We start from the raw sequence: 15,933 nt of genomic DNA on the forward strand, positions 1-15,933 counted from the left end.
AGACTTAGTCCGTACGTGATCTTGTCCAGTATCATGTTTCTTCCAAAGGTTACCTATAGTTTACAAATGACTCCCTATTGTGTATTTCAATTGGAAACCATCCCCCAAACATCAGGCACAGATACTCAACTCTTTCTACAGCACCTCAACTTGGTGGTTAATAGGCATCTTAAAGTTTGCATATGCAAAACTCTTCTCCCCAAACTCTTTCTCTCCTGGTATTTTCCCATCTCAGAAAACAGGTATCACCCAATTATTCTGAACCAAAGTGTTATTTTGCCTTTTCTGTCCCATCCTTGCCACTTTTCACCTTCTTGTTGCCACTGCCCTAGCCCCAGCCAACACCATCTTTTACCTGATTCACTGCAAAATTCAAATCATCAGTCACTTTACTTTCTCTACTGTAGTCCTCACACTGCAATCCATACTTTAAGGATTATTAGTAATCCTTTTATTGTTTTATTTTTATTTTTTACACCTACAACACCTGGTATTCCTAGGTGGTCTCCCAACCAAGAACTAACCAGGCCTGACCCTGCTTAGCTTCCGAGATCAGATGAGATGAGCATGTTCAGGGTGGCATGGCTGTAGACTAATAATCTTTTTAAATTTAAATCTTATCATGTCGATCTCCTTTTCTCGACCTTTAATTTTTATATCGCTTAGAAAAAAATCCAAAGTCTTGCCTATACGATCTGATTTGCTCCTGTTTTCCTCTCACTCACTCCTCTATCTACTCTTGCCACTTTGGGAAACATCAACCATATTCTCATTGTCATGGAACTCTAGTTTTCATTGCCTGCATACTTTTCCCCCCAGATGTTTATAAAGCATATTTCTTCATTCATTTTATATCTAGATTCAATAATCAGTTTCTAAAAGAGGCTTCCTTGGAAGCCCAACTTAAAATAGCTCTTTACCACCTCTTCCCAATTCTATCTATCTCATATTTTTTCTTTATTGCTCATATTACATCTTAATATTAAATTATAATTGTTGTTTGCTTAATTAAAGACAGCTTTCTCCATCATAATATAAGCTCCATGAGGCCATAGACTTTTTTTTTACTTAATACTATTTCACCAATACTCAAAAAACAATGCCTCTTATGTAGTAGGCACTTAGTATATGTTGAAAGAATCAGTGAGATTCCTCAGAGCCCTAACTCTGAACTAACAACATCAGCACATAGCAAATAAACTTCTCCAAACAACCTTACTTATGAGATCTCAGGAACATGTGTAAGTAATAAATTTCCTGAGCAACCAAGTTCCAATGAAGATATATATTCAAAGTCTCACTTTGGCATATTTAAGAGTATTACATATCCAAAGGGAGGAGCTGGCAACAGAAGACATCACATAGCATATAGAAAAGGAGAAACAGAGACAGAAATTGATAAATAGCTAAAGAAGATACAAAGACAGAAACTTACCTAGGTGTTGCAAGTTCTGCGATTTCACTGGCAAAGGTATTTTATGATAGAAAATACTGTTTCATGATACTTTTTTTTTTTTGGTATTAAACTCCCCAAGTAGCAGTTGTATTATGGTTTCTTATGGAGACTGCTAACATTTATAGACTGCTACTCTCATGAAATTCAATTAATGAGAGTAAATTGCTCAGCAGTTGATCATTTCTACTCCACTAGCCAAAATCATACTGTATATTTAGAATGTGTCACATGAAGAACCCAGCTGAGTAGTCTCGACAAGGCTTTGATGGACCCAATACTTGTAAATGATCACAGGATTGACCATAATGTATGATTCATGCTTCCATCACTAAGATATAAAACAGAATTCTGAGAAAGTACAAATCCATAAATAATACATTTAGCATTAACAGCCCAACATATTTACATCCTTGGGCCTCTTATCCTTAATAAGCTATAATTTGAAATTCTGGAGTTCTGAGGACCTAGGCTGAGGCCAATTACCTGTGGTTGAAGATATGGGTTACAGCAGGTGAAACTAAGGCTAGTCTTACACAGGAATTTCATGAGTAAAATTGAAATTTCATCCTTGGTCTGAATCTAAAGTGGCTATGCAGAGGGTACAGAGCAAAGAGAAAGAACTGAAAATCAAAGCAAGAGCATTCAGAGAGGAGGCTACAGGCAGAATCTGGAACTATTTCTTGAATCATAAGAGAATCTGCAGGTCCTTCTTATAAAGTGCTACATACCTTACCCACAAGTAGTAATGAAACAGCTAGTGGCACTAAAGTAGCTTCTTATACCTCTTTCTAAAGGCAAAATTTCTTAATCCATAGAACTTTGAAATTAAATTTTTTCTATTAAAAAATCATGGTGTAAATCTGACCATTTCGTGAATATTTTAAGTGAGTGTATACTTTGTCTTTTATACCACTTTTATATAACATAACCTAATAGTCAACAGCTTTAAGAATACTTATTCTCTTCAATTTTTTTTAATCTAAAAAAAAAAAAAAACCCTACAGCTAACATACTTAATAGTGAGAAACTCAAAGCTTTCCCACTAAAATCAGGGAAAAGTCAAGGATATCAACACTCACCACTCCTTTTCAACACCATACTAGAAATTTTAGCTAATGCAATAAAATAACAACAGAAGGAAATAAAGGTATACAGATTGGCAAGGAATAAATAGAACTGCTTTTGTGTGTATATGACATAATTGTCTATGTAGAAAACCCAAAAGAATCAACAACAGCAAAAAACCCTGCTGAATAACAAGCAATTACAGTAAAGTTGCAGGATACATGGTTAATATGCAAAAGTCAATAACTTGCCTACATACCAGCAATGAACAAGTATAATTAGAAATTAAAATCACAATACTATTTGTATTAGCATCTCCCAAAATGAAACATTTTGGTATAAATCTAACAAAATATCCATACAAAAGCTCTATGAGGATAACTATAAAATTCTGATGAAAAATATTAAAGAACTAAATAGATGGAGAGATACTTTATGTTCATGGGTAGAAACACTCATATTGTCAAGATGTCAGTTTTTTCCAACTAGATCTATAGATTCAACACAACCCAAGTTAAAATCCCAGAAGGTTATTTTGTGGATATCAGCAAACTGATTCTAAAATTTATATGGAGAAGAAAAGAGCCAGAATAGCCAATACAATATTGAAGGAGAATAACAAAGTCAGAGGACTGACATACAACTTCGAGAATTACCATAACACTACAGCAATCAAGACAGGGTGATACAAGTGAAAGAATAGGCAGATAGAGCAATGAAACAGAATAGAGAAACTGGAAATAGATCCACAAAATATAATCAACTGATCTTTGACAAAGAAGCAAAGCAATGGAGAAAGGATAGTCTCTTCAAAAAATGGTACTAGAACAACTAGACATCTGCATGCAATAAAATAAATATTGACATATTTTATACGCTTTACAAAAATTAATTCAAAATAGATCATAGGCCTAAATGTATAATGTAAAACTGTAAAACCTCCAGAAGATAACAAGAAAAAAATCTATATGACTTTGGTTACGGTGATAAATTTTTAGATATAACACCAAAAGCACAACCTATGAAAAAAAATTGATAAACTGGACTTTATTAAAATTAAAAACTTATGTTCTGTAAGGACAATATCAAGAGAATGAGAAGACAAGCCACAAACTGGGAGAAAATATTTGCAAAAGACAATTCTGATAAAGTATTTTTATGCAAAGTATACAAAGAACTCTTAAAACTCAACAAAAAAAAAAAACCAAACAGCCCGATTAAAAATTGAGCAAAAGTTTTGAACAGATACATTTTCAAGAAGATATTCAAATGGCAAAGAAGCTCATGAAAGGATGTTCCATATCATATGTTCTCAGGGAAATGCAAAATAAAACAACAGTGAGATTTCATTACACTCCTATTAGAGTGACCAACACTAGAACACTGGCATATATGTGTGTGTGTATGAGTGTGTGTGCGTAAATTTTATGGTGTATTCACATATATACATATATACATGTATATATACATGTGTGATTTTCTTATTGACACTTGTAACAAATCCAAAACAGTAGCTTAAAACAATATAAATTTATGATATTACAGTTTTGGAGGCCAAAAGTCCAAAATGAGTCTCACTGGGCTAAAATCAAGGTGTCAATAGGGCTGTATTTCTTTCTGGAGGCTGAAGGAAGGAATCTGTTTTCTTGCACTTTCTAGCTTCTAGTGGCTTCTCACTTCCCTTGGCTCATGGCCCTCTTCCACCATCAAAATCAGTAGTGTTGAGTTAAGTCATTCTCATATTACCATCTCTCTAGTTCTGTCTCTTCTGCCTTCATTTTTCTGTTTATAAGGATGCTTGTGATTACATCGTCTCACTTAGATAATTTAAGATAATCCTTCCATCTCAAGGTCAGCTGATTAACAACCATACTCCATCCACTACCTTAATTCTCCTATTCCATATTACCCAAAATATTCACAGGTTCCAAGGATTAGGGTGTGGATATATTTGGAAGAGGGGTGCTTTATTTTGCCTACCACAATAAATAAAGCCATAATAAATCCCCATGTCTTGTCAGATTTCATCTGTATAGGCTCTTTGAATTCTCTGAAAATAAGAATAAAAGTTTTAAAACATTTAGAAAAAAAGTACGAAAAGCCAAATATTAAATCCTTAGGACCAGATGTATTTTGAAATTCAGAATTTGAGGAATTTAAAAGATGATAATAAAGATTACATCCTCAGTGCATCTGCAGCATTATCTAATATTTGAGCATATTAATCTTTCTGCAGGAAATGTATGAATATTCACTCCAAGTGGCATAAATAATGACTATAAATAACCTCATGTCACTTCAGGTCAAATTTTGTCACTAAATGAGTTCAACTCAGGTCAAACTTTAGTTGTCATATGTGCTACGAAAAAAATTGGTTTTTGAACATTTAAAATTACAAATGCACGGATAGTATGCGAATGCATAAAATATGGTAAAAATATGCAGAAGTATTAATAGTCAATATCAGCTTTTTAATATTTTCTATGCATTTTCAATTTTCTACAGATTATTTATCCTGTAATAAGTGTTATTTCCATAAAATTTATAAAATCATACACTCTATAGAAAAATTTATCTCAATAAATTTTCATAAAATGAACACATTGTGTGTAACCAGCATCCAGATCATGGAACAAAATATTCTTGGAAGTTTAGAAGCTTCTTTCTGCCCCATTCTCTAACACTATCGCCATAGGAAGCTACTCTGTTTTCACCATAAATAAGTTGTGCCTATTTTTGAACTTTTAAGAAATGATACCATAAAGTGTATATTATTTTTGTTTCTGGCTGATTTGTCTTAATATTATTTTGTATAAAACTTGTCTGTAATATTGCATGAAGCTACACATTTCCTTTTTTATTCTCATTGCTTTATGCACTATTTAATTTTGTGGATATACTTTATCCATTTAGCATTGATGGACATTTGATTTGTTTCCATTTGGGGGCCATTAAAATTAGTGCTACTATAAACATTCTCAATAAACATATGTGCACATTTCTGTTGGATATATACCTGGTAGTAGAAGTTCTGGTTGAAGATGTTCAGATTTAGTGGATACTACCACATAGCTTTCCAAAATTATTATATTCATACATCGTTTGTATAATCAGGGGGGAAAAAAGTAAAAATATGAAATAAGAAAAAAATTCTATTTGTCTCCTGAAAAGAGTACTTGATTGCACCACCAGTGGCTTATGTTTCAGGACTGGATCTGCTGCCAACTAACTATGTGAACTTGAGCAAGACTATCCTCTCAAGACTGAGGTTCCTTCTTTCACCTAGAAGGTTAGAGTAGATGACTCCATGAGATCCATCCAAATTCTAAGTCTATAAGAAACCGTGGAACCGGAGGCTCTGCAAGATCAACATAATATCATTCCAGCTTCCAAACTACCATGCAGCCTCCCTTTCTACAACCTAAGACTGAAACATGTTATCTCTCGAGCTATTTCATTATGTGTGGCGTCTTTTTTTTTTTTTTTTTCAGTTCCCTTTGCTTTGTTAGACTGTTATTTAGGCTTTGAACCACATCCATTTGAAATTTAAAAAGAGAAGCCAAAGATCAGGACTAAGTGATATTTAGAAAGCTAGGATGAATATGAAAGTAGAGCTCCTTCCAGACCCACTGGAACAAGAATTGATAGAGGTAACAAAGGCAGTTGCTGAAAAAGTAGCACTGGCAGGATGAGAAGTAGAAAGGATTTGTGGCATTTGGCCATTCGAAGTTCCTTAACCTTGGAAAAAGTAGTTTTCCTGTAGTAGAAGCAGTCTGAAGGCATATTATCTAAAACCATGAGTCCTCAATCATGTTTAAAAATACAAATGTGCAGCTCTTACCTCAGTTCCACTAAATTTGAATTTTTGCCAGTCTTATTATTAGGCAACCAAGCAAGTACCTATTAGTGGACTCGAATTTGGGAAAAACTGATATAGTCTAGAACTTTAAGAAGAAAAAAAGAAAATGAATGATAAGAAGATAGCTCTAAGGGAATATACAGTAGAGATTTTTAAATTTTATTTCATTTATCCATTCACTCTTTCACTTATTTATTCCATAAATATTAAGCACCCAGTTATGTGCTTGGCACAGTATCAGATGCCAGAGATATAATCTCAAATAAATAGCTGGCCATCTAACATGGGAGAGACAGACTGAGAACAGTATATGGGGATTGCAAAAGAACCTTGTATAGGATATATGAGGTGTCTGAGCACAGAAGGGCCCTTCTACTGGGGAAAGAAAGACAGGCATTCTGGGAGAGAGATGGCTGTGGAGTCAGAAGTATAGAATTGAGGTAAATGTAGAAAGATGGTGGTCTAATCAAAACTTATCAATGGGCATTAAGTTTTAATTAAGCAAGGTAAATAAGTTCTACGATATTGTGCCTATAATCAACAATATTGTATCATATACTTAAAAGTGTGTTAGAAGGGTAGACCTCATGCTAAATATTGTTACCACCAAATAAATATATATATATATATATATATATTTATATTAAAAAAAGAAAACAACTTTTGGTTAAGAAGTACAGAAACCTACTCTAGCTCGAGTTGAAAATAAATTCAGTAAAAAATTTGGAATAAAATCAATCTCTCTCTGAAGGAAAAAACAGCTTGATCTTTTAAGAATGGCACTTTTTTACATTTATTCTCTCTCTGACTCTTTGTCTAGGACAATATCTTTCTCAATTCTACTTCTTCCTAGGCTCTTCTCTTCTTCAAGGCTCTTAGTTTCTGCTTTGCCACTGTATCAGTTCTCATATGACTGACTTGCTGCTGCCAATTTTATTCACTTTTACTTGATGTTTCCATTCCCACAGCCACCACTGGTTTTGTCCTCCTCGGTATTTGTTTTTGCACAGCCTGAGGCTATTTTGCACCGCCCTACGTAGCCCAAATCCCAATTCCTGGGAAAGAGTATCTAATTAGCCCTAGTTATGTCAGTCACTGATCCTGACATAGTTATCTATGCCCAGATGGAGCAGGGTTTTTAGATATATAGAACTTTTCTTTCCCAGGAGCTATACATTCTCATGAAAAAGGCTCATGAACAAGCGGGCAATGGTAGGCAAGTTGGTATTTTTCACATGGACAGAGCAAGAAAGAAAAAAATAAATCATGACATAGCAGATAGCATAGAAGAGTATGTTCAAGAAATTGTAAGCACTTCACTGTGATTATTTATATCAGAAAATGCTTAAATATTTAGAGTAACTAGAAAATAGATGGAAAAACCCTAAAGTAGAGAGCATTAGTCTAACTTTTCATATATTGTGACTATAGAGGAATATCAAGCATAAAAGTAATACTTAATGAAAGGATATGCACCAAAAGAAGCAGGTCAATGAATTTGCACTAAAAGAAAAAAAAAAGTGTAAAAGATGACGTTAAGAGGGAAATCATTTGTATACCTTACACTGATTCTTCAATTATTTGCATGTAGTTTATGAGAACTGCCTACTAATTTCACTCATTGAAATGGCAAATGTGGTGCTCAGAAAAATATTTCTTTTTTATACTACCATTGTGGCTAAGTTTGACCCTGAATTATAAATTACCACTGGTGCTTGCTAATTTGCTATTAATGTCCATGTTTTGTTAGTTTTTAATTAAAATAAGTTGCTGATGATAAGAAAAGATCTCTGCAGAAATACACATCAAATGTTTCAGAGAGTGTCAAAAAAGTTTTGAAGGTGCAAACCACAGGGGAATTCCTCTTAGCCCTGCTATGACAATAGACAAAGGTTTCCGTAATATTGAATACATTAGTTGCTGGGTCAATGTGAAATAAATTAACCTGCCATGCTCTAGCTCTAGAGAATTCTTTAGCTTGTCCAAGCAGTAGATAAAATAGCTTTTAAAGTCCTTCAAAGGTACATTTGCTTGTCTTCTGTCTTTTTATAAAACTTTTATAAAAACTTTTATAAAAAAGGACCCATTTGCCTATGCTTGGTTTTAATTCTTTTAAATGTCTCTTTGAAGATTAAAAATATATAAATTTAAATAAACGCACTGGAAAGTTTTAACCATTGCATTATACCTGCAAATGAATAAATTCTTTATGTCATGTTTTGATTGTCAACATCATTGAATTTGATTGTCAGTCACTCAAGGTTTAGCTCTGGGATTGACTTGGATTCTACTTTACACTATAGTCTAGGTCATTATTATGTTCACTTAGCCCTTGAAATCCAGCCTTCTTAGCAAAATGTCTCTGAGCTTTGATTATTTTCATTGCTTTTATTATGCAAATATTTTCTCTCCAAATTAATCCAACTTAGAAAGTGAATTCTTAGACCAATCTTCAGCATAAAATATTAATAATCGTGTCAGTATGTTTGTATTATAAATGACCAAGTCAGACACTAAAATAACTCATATAAATACAGAATATAATAACCTTCCTTGGGGAGTGGACATCAGGCTTTATGCTCCACTGCCCTTATTCCACATTTCTTCATGGCAGAGATCATAAGTAGTCCATACTGATTGCATCTGGTTGAATTGTGAGCAACTCATCAGTTGCATTACTGACTTAAAGATGAATAAAGGTAAATTGAGAATTTAGAGAAGACATAAAAGTATTTGGATAATTTTGTAATTTGCATATTTATCTGCAAGCAACCATAATTCAGTTGCAATCTGAATTCAAGAATACTTTATTGAGTAACAATATGAAAAACTCATGTCTGTAAACCAAAAGCTATGATTTTCTTACTTAAGGATACGTACTATATAAATACTAGATGTAACATTAAATGTTTTCTCTCTTGCCCTTTGTTCAATTCTCTATTTGAAGAGTGAAATAAATTCTCTGCATAGCAGCCAAGTTTAATTAAATAAATAAGTAAATAAATAAAATTATAATTAGAATAAACTACAAAAGCCATACCTTGACCTATAAAGCCTTAAACATTTGGCACTTGCCTGTTCTCTGGCCTCATCCCAGCATACTCTGTCTCAATAAATTAAGCAACATAAGCTATTTTCTTTTTTTGAAGGTGTCAAGCTTCTCTTATGTTATTTCTTCTGCCTGTAATGTTCTTCATGCTATTCTTAGCATGGCCAGCACTTTTGCATCTTCCAGGTCTCATTTCAAACCTCATCTCCTCAGAGATACTTCCTGTTATGCTATATATAAAGTAAGTTCCTTTTTATTCCCTTTACAATCATATCTTATAACCATCCGTGAGCATAAAAAGATGTTCATGGCACATTTACAGGGCAGGGCACATAGTAGGTGCTCAGATAAAATTTATCAAATAAAAATGAAAGAATAAATAATACTTATAATGAGGTATAAATAGAATGAGTATTTATCTCCTTTCTGAGATGCATTTATTCCCATTAAACATCAATATAACATTTAAACAAGCACAACTCTGTCCATAACTTCTTCCATAATATTTACATTCTGCCTATTTATTTTTAAAAGAATTAAAATGAACTCTAATAATCTGGTAAAAAACTATTCTCATGGTCCAGAACCAAGATAGTTTATGTCTTTGCATGCCCTATACAATTTCATATAAGATGATGAGTTGTAAAATTTATTCTTTCCTTTTAGTGAAATAGCCGAGTAGCTCAGATGTGAACTCATATAATTTTTCTCTACCTCCCTTCTTTTCTCTTTTCTCTTTTGTATTTTGATTATTTGATGCTACAGTAGTCTCTAACACCTAAGGTTCCAGTCACTAATTACAATGTATGGAGGTGTTTTTCCCTATACCATCAAGCAAGTCTCAGATATCAGCTGGATGTCCAACAGTTTAACACAATTCTCGAGCCATCTACCTAGAGATAGGCTCAGATCTAACAGGTTAATTGCTCAGTCCTACAAGATTGCCCTCCCCCAATCAAAACTCCAGGTTATCATCTGTGCTTCTGACCAACCAGCTATAGACCGGAGGTTCCCACAACCTCCACCTTGGGTTTAATTAATTTGCCAGAGCAGCTCACAGAACTCAGAGAAACATTTTACTTTTTATTATAAAAGACTCTAACCAAGAAACAGCCAGATGAAATAGATGCATAGGGGAAGGTATGAGGGAAGAGGAACAAAGCTCCATGCTCTTTCCAAGCATGCCACTCTACCCAAATCTCCACATATTCACCAATCCAGAAGCTCCCTGAACCTTGTCCTTTTAGATATTTACAAAGATGCATTACATAGGTAGGACTGAATAAATCATTGATTATTGGTGACTGAACTCAGTCTCCAATCCCTTCTCCTCTCTGGAAGGTTGTGGGTGGGGTAGCAGTGGGACTAAAAGTTTCAACCCTCTAATCACAAGGTAGATAGATTCTCTTAGTAACCAGCCCCTATCCTTATGTGTTTTCCAAGTTGTCTTATTAACATAACAAAAGACACTTTTATTGTTCTCATCACTTAATAAATTCTAATATTTTAAGAGCTTTGTGCCAGGAAAGGATATATATGTATATATTTTATTATAAATCACAATCATACCAGATCCCACTTATGTCTTTTCAAAGATAATAGAGGAGTGGAGTAGGGATCTTGACCTCCTGAATCGTAACTTTGGCTCCAACTGGAATCTCTCACTGTCATATCCTCAGGGTATCCCACAGTGCTCTCTGACTTACAGTTGGATACTCCTAGAATTGGAATTTGGCTTCATCCCTTCTCCCTTTCCCACATCTACCAGGAATTTGTCCAAACCACAACATAAGGCATTTTTCATTTTATTGGAAGCTCTTGTAAATAATTTTATTGCAAGAAGATAGAGATAAAATTAAAATCAAAACAAAAGAATTATTTACTATAGCCTTATATACACAAAGTAATTTAGGCTCTCTCCAAAAAATTTGAGTAATAGAGAAATAGATATCTGCAATGTGTATTTAAGGGTTTAAATATCATACAAAACTATATGGAATTAAAGTTATTTGATCATATTGACTGACAAAACTAGTAATGTAGTATGATTAAACCAAAGACTTAACCGCTTCCTCTACATAAAGTGCTGACACGATTGTTTTGTTGTGGCATAGGACATTAACTTTAAAGTATGTTTTTTAAAAAATTGCCTACTGGCTATTCCAAAGGAATTGTTACAGCTTTGATCATGTCACATGGCTCATTTGTCTTCAATATTATGGTGAAGAGGAATCGACAAGATATTTAAGTAGCTCTGTAATTGAGACTATCTACCAAACCAAGTGCAATAAAGTGACCGTGGGGTACTCATATGACTTAAACCCCATGGGTAGGCTGTATATTTTTATTCTATATAAATTAATTAAATATACATATTATCACAGCAATGTCAGACAGTGAAGCTTTCAATCTGGCACCAAAATAAATCTCATTTTTATTGAAATATCCAAGAACTTTTGAAATATATAAGAGGGCACGATCAAGGCAATAATCCACAGCATACAGTACTGAAGGGCAATCAATACAATGGTGTGATGATGAGTTGATGCTTTAAACACACTTTGAGTTATTGCACTGTGAGAGTGCATGCTTTGTAATGCTTGTAGATTTGTTTCATGTCATATTGTGTCTTAAGCAAATAAGAGACATCAAACCACTTCACCAGTAAATACTTGACTATGTACATCTAACAGATAAAATTTAAAAAGAAAGTGTAATCACAACACCATCATCACAAACAATGAAATTAATGTCAATTCCTCAATATCACTTATTACACAATCTATGTTGGTTTTCCCTGTCTCAAAAATGTCTTGTTATAGTTGGTTTGTTCCAATAAGAACCCAAATCATATCCATGCATTGTATTTAATTAACACAGTTCCTAAGTCCCTTCTAATATAACATTTCTTCCTCCTTTATAGTTCTATTTGCTGAATAAACTCTGTCATTATTCCTTGTTTTGACTCTATACCTTCATAGTATTACTTAATATGTTTCTATAATTGGTAGTTAGGTTTAGATGTTTTGTTGGATTCAGGTTTAATATTGTTAAAACTAAATACAAAATGAAGGCCACACTTGAAAATCTCATGAGCAGAAAAAACCATTTAAGCCACGTAAGCAAAACTAAATCTAGCTTATTTTATGAATATAGTAAAACTTAACTTTCATATTTCTCATAAATGCCTCTGATAGTCATAAAAGAAATTTATGTCATCTTTCTAAAAATGATATGAGATAATACCTTTTAACCAATATCCTGTCATCTGGAAACCTCCATTGTAATGACCAAAAATTGTAGTTAAACAACTTTTTAATTTTCACTTTATAAGCTTTCCTGCAACATCATACCCCAAGTTTTGTATCAGTTTTAAATTTGAAAATCTCATTTTACAAACTATTCTTATATGCATAATAAACTCTTATTAAATACTATTTATTGAGTTGGTAGTTTTAATTTTGCCATTTCTAGATTTTTGACAATACTTACAGCAAGAATAATTTATAACTAGTGTTGTTTTGGGCTATTGCATCACCAAGCATAATGAATGTCTAGTTTCTTCACTATCAGTAATATTAATAGTACAAAAAATGGACCTAGAGTTTTCAGCCTTAACAAAATCGTCCTCAATCTTTTACATATGGTTTAAGCAGGCATTGATTATCATTGCCTATTGTTTAATTAGGAGTTACAAATGGCTATATTGGAATTTTATAATTTCTCCTACATGTATTAGTTTCTATAAAGAGGAAGTTTCTCTCATCAACTATTCAGTTATCTTATATATATGTATAGCTGGATAAATGCTTAATTCTTTCCCTTTATCGATTTCAAAAAAAAATGATATCTAGCAACTATCCTAAAGTTGCTAAAGAGTTTTTCTTTCTTTTAAGTATCATTATAAACTCATAAATTTTTATATATTTGATATGTTTCAATGAATTTAAATAATCATTATTTTAATGCTCAAATGGCTTTATCTTTGGCCAGTGTGAGCCTTTTAAAGCTGGCTTCTGTTGTCTTTTTTCACATGATCTCAAGAGTTTTTGATAGCTTCCTGGCTTTCAGAGATGAAAAAATATCTCTGCTTCATCTCATACATTTACTACCCAGATGAGAAATCAGTCTTTTCTCTAAGGAGACTTCATTCCTTTTAGAGGAAAATGTTTGAGAATGAAAATCTGTGCACAATGGGTGTTCATTTCTAATAGTTGTTATTGCTTCTAGACAACTGAGTGGGCAAAGCTAGGAAATACACATATTTTTAGAATGAGAAAAATAAATTTTGAGTTCACACTGATCCAATTAAAATTTAAAAGTGAGTTTTTTGCCTAACTTATTTGATTTTATATTTATATCATATATCTCTGAACCTCTTATTTCTTAATTTTGCTATGTGATATGTTTTTCTGTGGAAACATAATAATGGGAGGGAGTAGATATTGTGTAAATTCAGAATATTTTGTCTTGTTGATATTGCTGGTAATTCTGTTAAGTGGTCTACCTCTTCCTTATAAATTATTTATTCATCTTAATAAATGATATTAAAACTCTAATAGCTATTTGACTTCTTTCTCTCTCTTACTCTGTATCTCAGCTGTTAGCAGATCCTATAAGTTTACTTCCAAAATCTACTTAGTTCTTTCCATTGTTACTACTACTACTATTACTACTACTACTGCTACTACTATTACTACTACTACAACTACCACCAGCTAACAATTTAGTTAGCTCTTGCTGTATAACAAAACACCCCAAGACTTAGTGGCTTAAAACACCGAGCATTTATTATTTTTCGCAATTAGTGCATTGCACGAGTGGTTCTTCCTGCATGGGCTGGCACAGCTGGGACTGGATGATTTAGAATGATCTTGCTTACACATTTGAGGCCTTACATAGGGTGGGTGAGATCATTGAAATCACTGGACCATCTGTTCTTATGGCCATTCATCTTTATGGATGCCAGTCTGGGACTTGTTTATATGATAATGGAATTACCGGAATCACGATGGCAAAATTCCAACAGGCTAGATCTTTTTCAATCTTCTGCTTGTGTCACCAAAGTAAGTTATCAAGCCGAACCCAGATTCAAGGACTGGAGAAATAAACTCCACTTTTTGATGGGAAGAAAGGTAAACCCATGTGGCAAAGATGGCATAAAGGGAGGGAGGAATTTGTGGCGATTTTGCAACTTACCACATCACTCAAAGCTAAATCACTTCTATTTCTCATGTGAATACCTACAATAATACTATGCTTCCACTTTTGCCTTCATGAAAGCAATTGTCTATATATCAGTTAGTTACTTTAAAAATATAAATCGAAAGTTCACTTTCTGAGATGAGAGTACAGTCAAGATGGCAGAGCAGTAAACACTGTGCTTGTCTCCTCTCATGACCACATTAAAATTACAACTACATTTTAGAACAATCAATCCAGAGAACCATCTGATGACTAGCTGGACATAACTCCTATAACTAATGACATAAAGGAGTGGCCTCATCAAGACTGGTAGGAGGGGCAGAGATGTAAAATAGGCTGGCCCCACACCCATGTATAGAGGCTGAGCATAGGGAGGGATATTTTGGCTATGGAGGTCCCCTCAAAGAAGCATGGGGTCCCAGTCCAACACCAGGCTCCCCAGCCCAGGGTTCCAGTGCAGGGAAGAAGAGTTCCTACAAAATCTGGCTGTGAAAAGCAGAGGGTATTCCCACCATGCAGGTGAGGTAAAAGACAGCTGAAAACACAGACATCCCCTTAAAGGGCCCATGCACAGATTTACTTTCTCGCAAGCAATCACCCTGGGCTCTGGTGGAAGGGCGGCAGCATAGGAGGTGCCAGAGACATACAGAAAAGGCTGAGTTGTATGGCTTCAGGTGAGGGCTACGTGGACAGCCATCATTATCCCTGTGTTGAACCTTCCTCCTGTGCAGACTGCAGGCTGATGCCATCTTGCCTGTGTAGAGTCCTCCGCCAGCCTGACCAAATCAGAATCCACAATGGTATGATAAAATCCCCTGGCTCCACCCTGGTGACTCACTAAGACCTGGACCCACCTAACTCACAAATTGCCAGAGGCATATTAGTGTCTAGGCAACAAGCCCCACTCCACTCTTTCAGCAGAAGGCTCTTTCAACAAAAATCAACAGGCCTCTCATGGCACCAACTATTGTCAAATAGGCTGCAGCTGAACTTGGCCTGTAGTGGGATCCCTCCCAGGACGCCTCAGGGTCGGCATTACCTGGTAGCCTCTTCAGCCAGAGTCCCACCTGGCCACCCCCAGAAATGACATAGCCAAAAGGCAGACTTGGCAGGCACCAGAACCCTGCTAAAGTGAATCATGCTCCATAAGGTCAGAGCCTACACAACAATTCCTCCACTATAGTCAAGGCCAGTCCTCACAATCAATCAGCCTGAGGGTCAATCCCTCCACTAACATGCAAACAGCAAACAAGGCTCAACTATAACAGGAGGGCATACAACGCATACAAGGGACACACA

General features: G+C 34.5%; 1 pseudogene; it reads right to left on the reverse strand.

The window, feature by feature from the left end:
* Positions 1–475: 475 nt before the first annotated feature.
* LOC120618734 (uncharacterized) lies at positions 476–593 on the reverse strand (annotated as a pseudogene).
* Between the last annotated feature and the right edge of the window lie 15,340 nt (positions 594–15,933).

The sequence above is a fragment of the Pteropus medius genome, unplaced genomic scaffold (assembly GCF_902729225.1).
Source record: "Pteropus medius unplaced genomic scaffold, Ma_sr-lr_union100, whole genome shotgun sequence".
In the NCBI taxonomy this organism is placed as follows: domain Eukaryota; kingdom Metazoa; phylum Chordata; class Mammalia; order Chiroptera; family Pteropodidae; genus Pteropus; species Pteropus medius.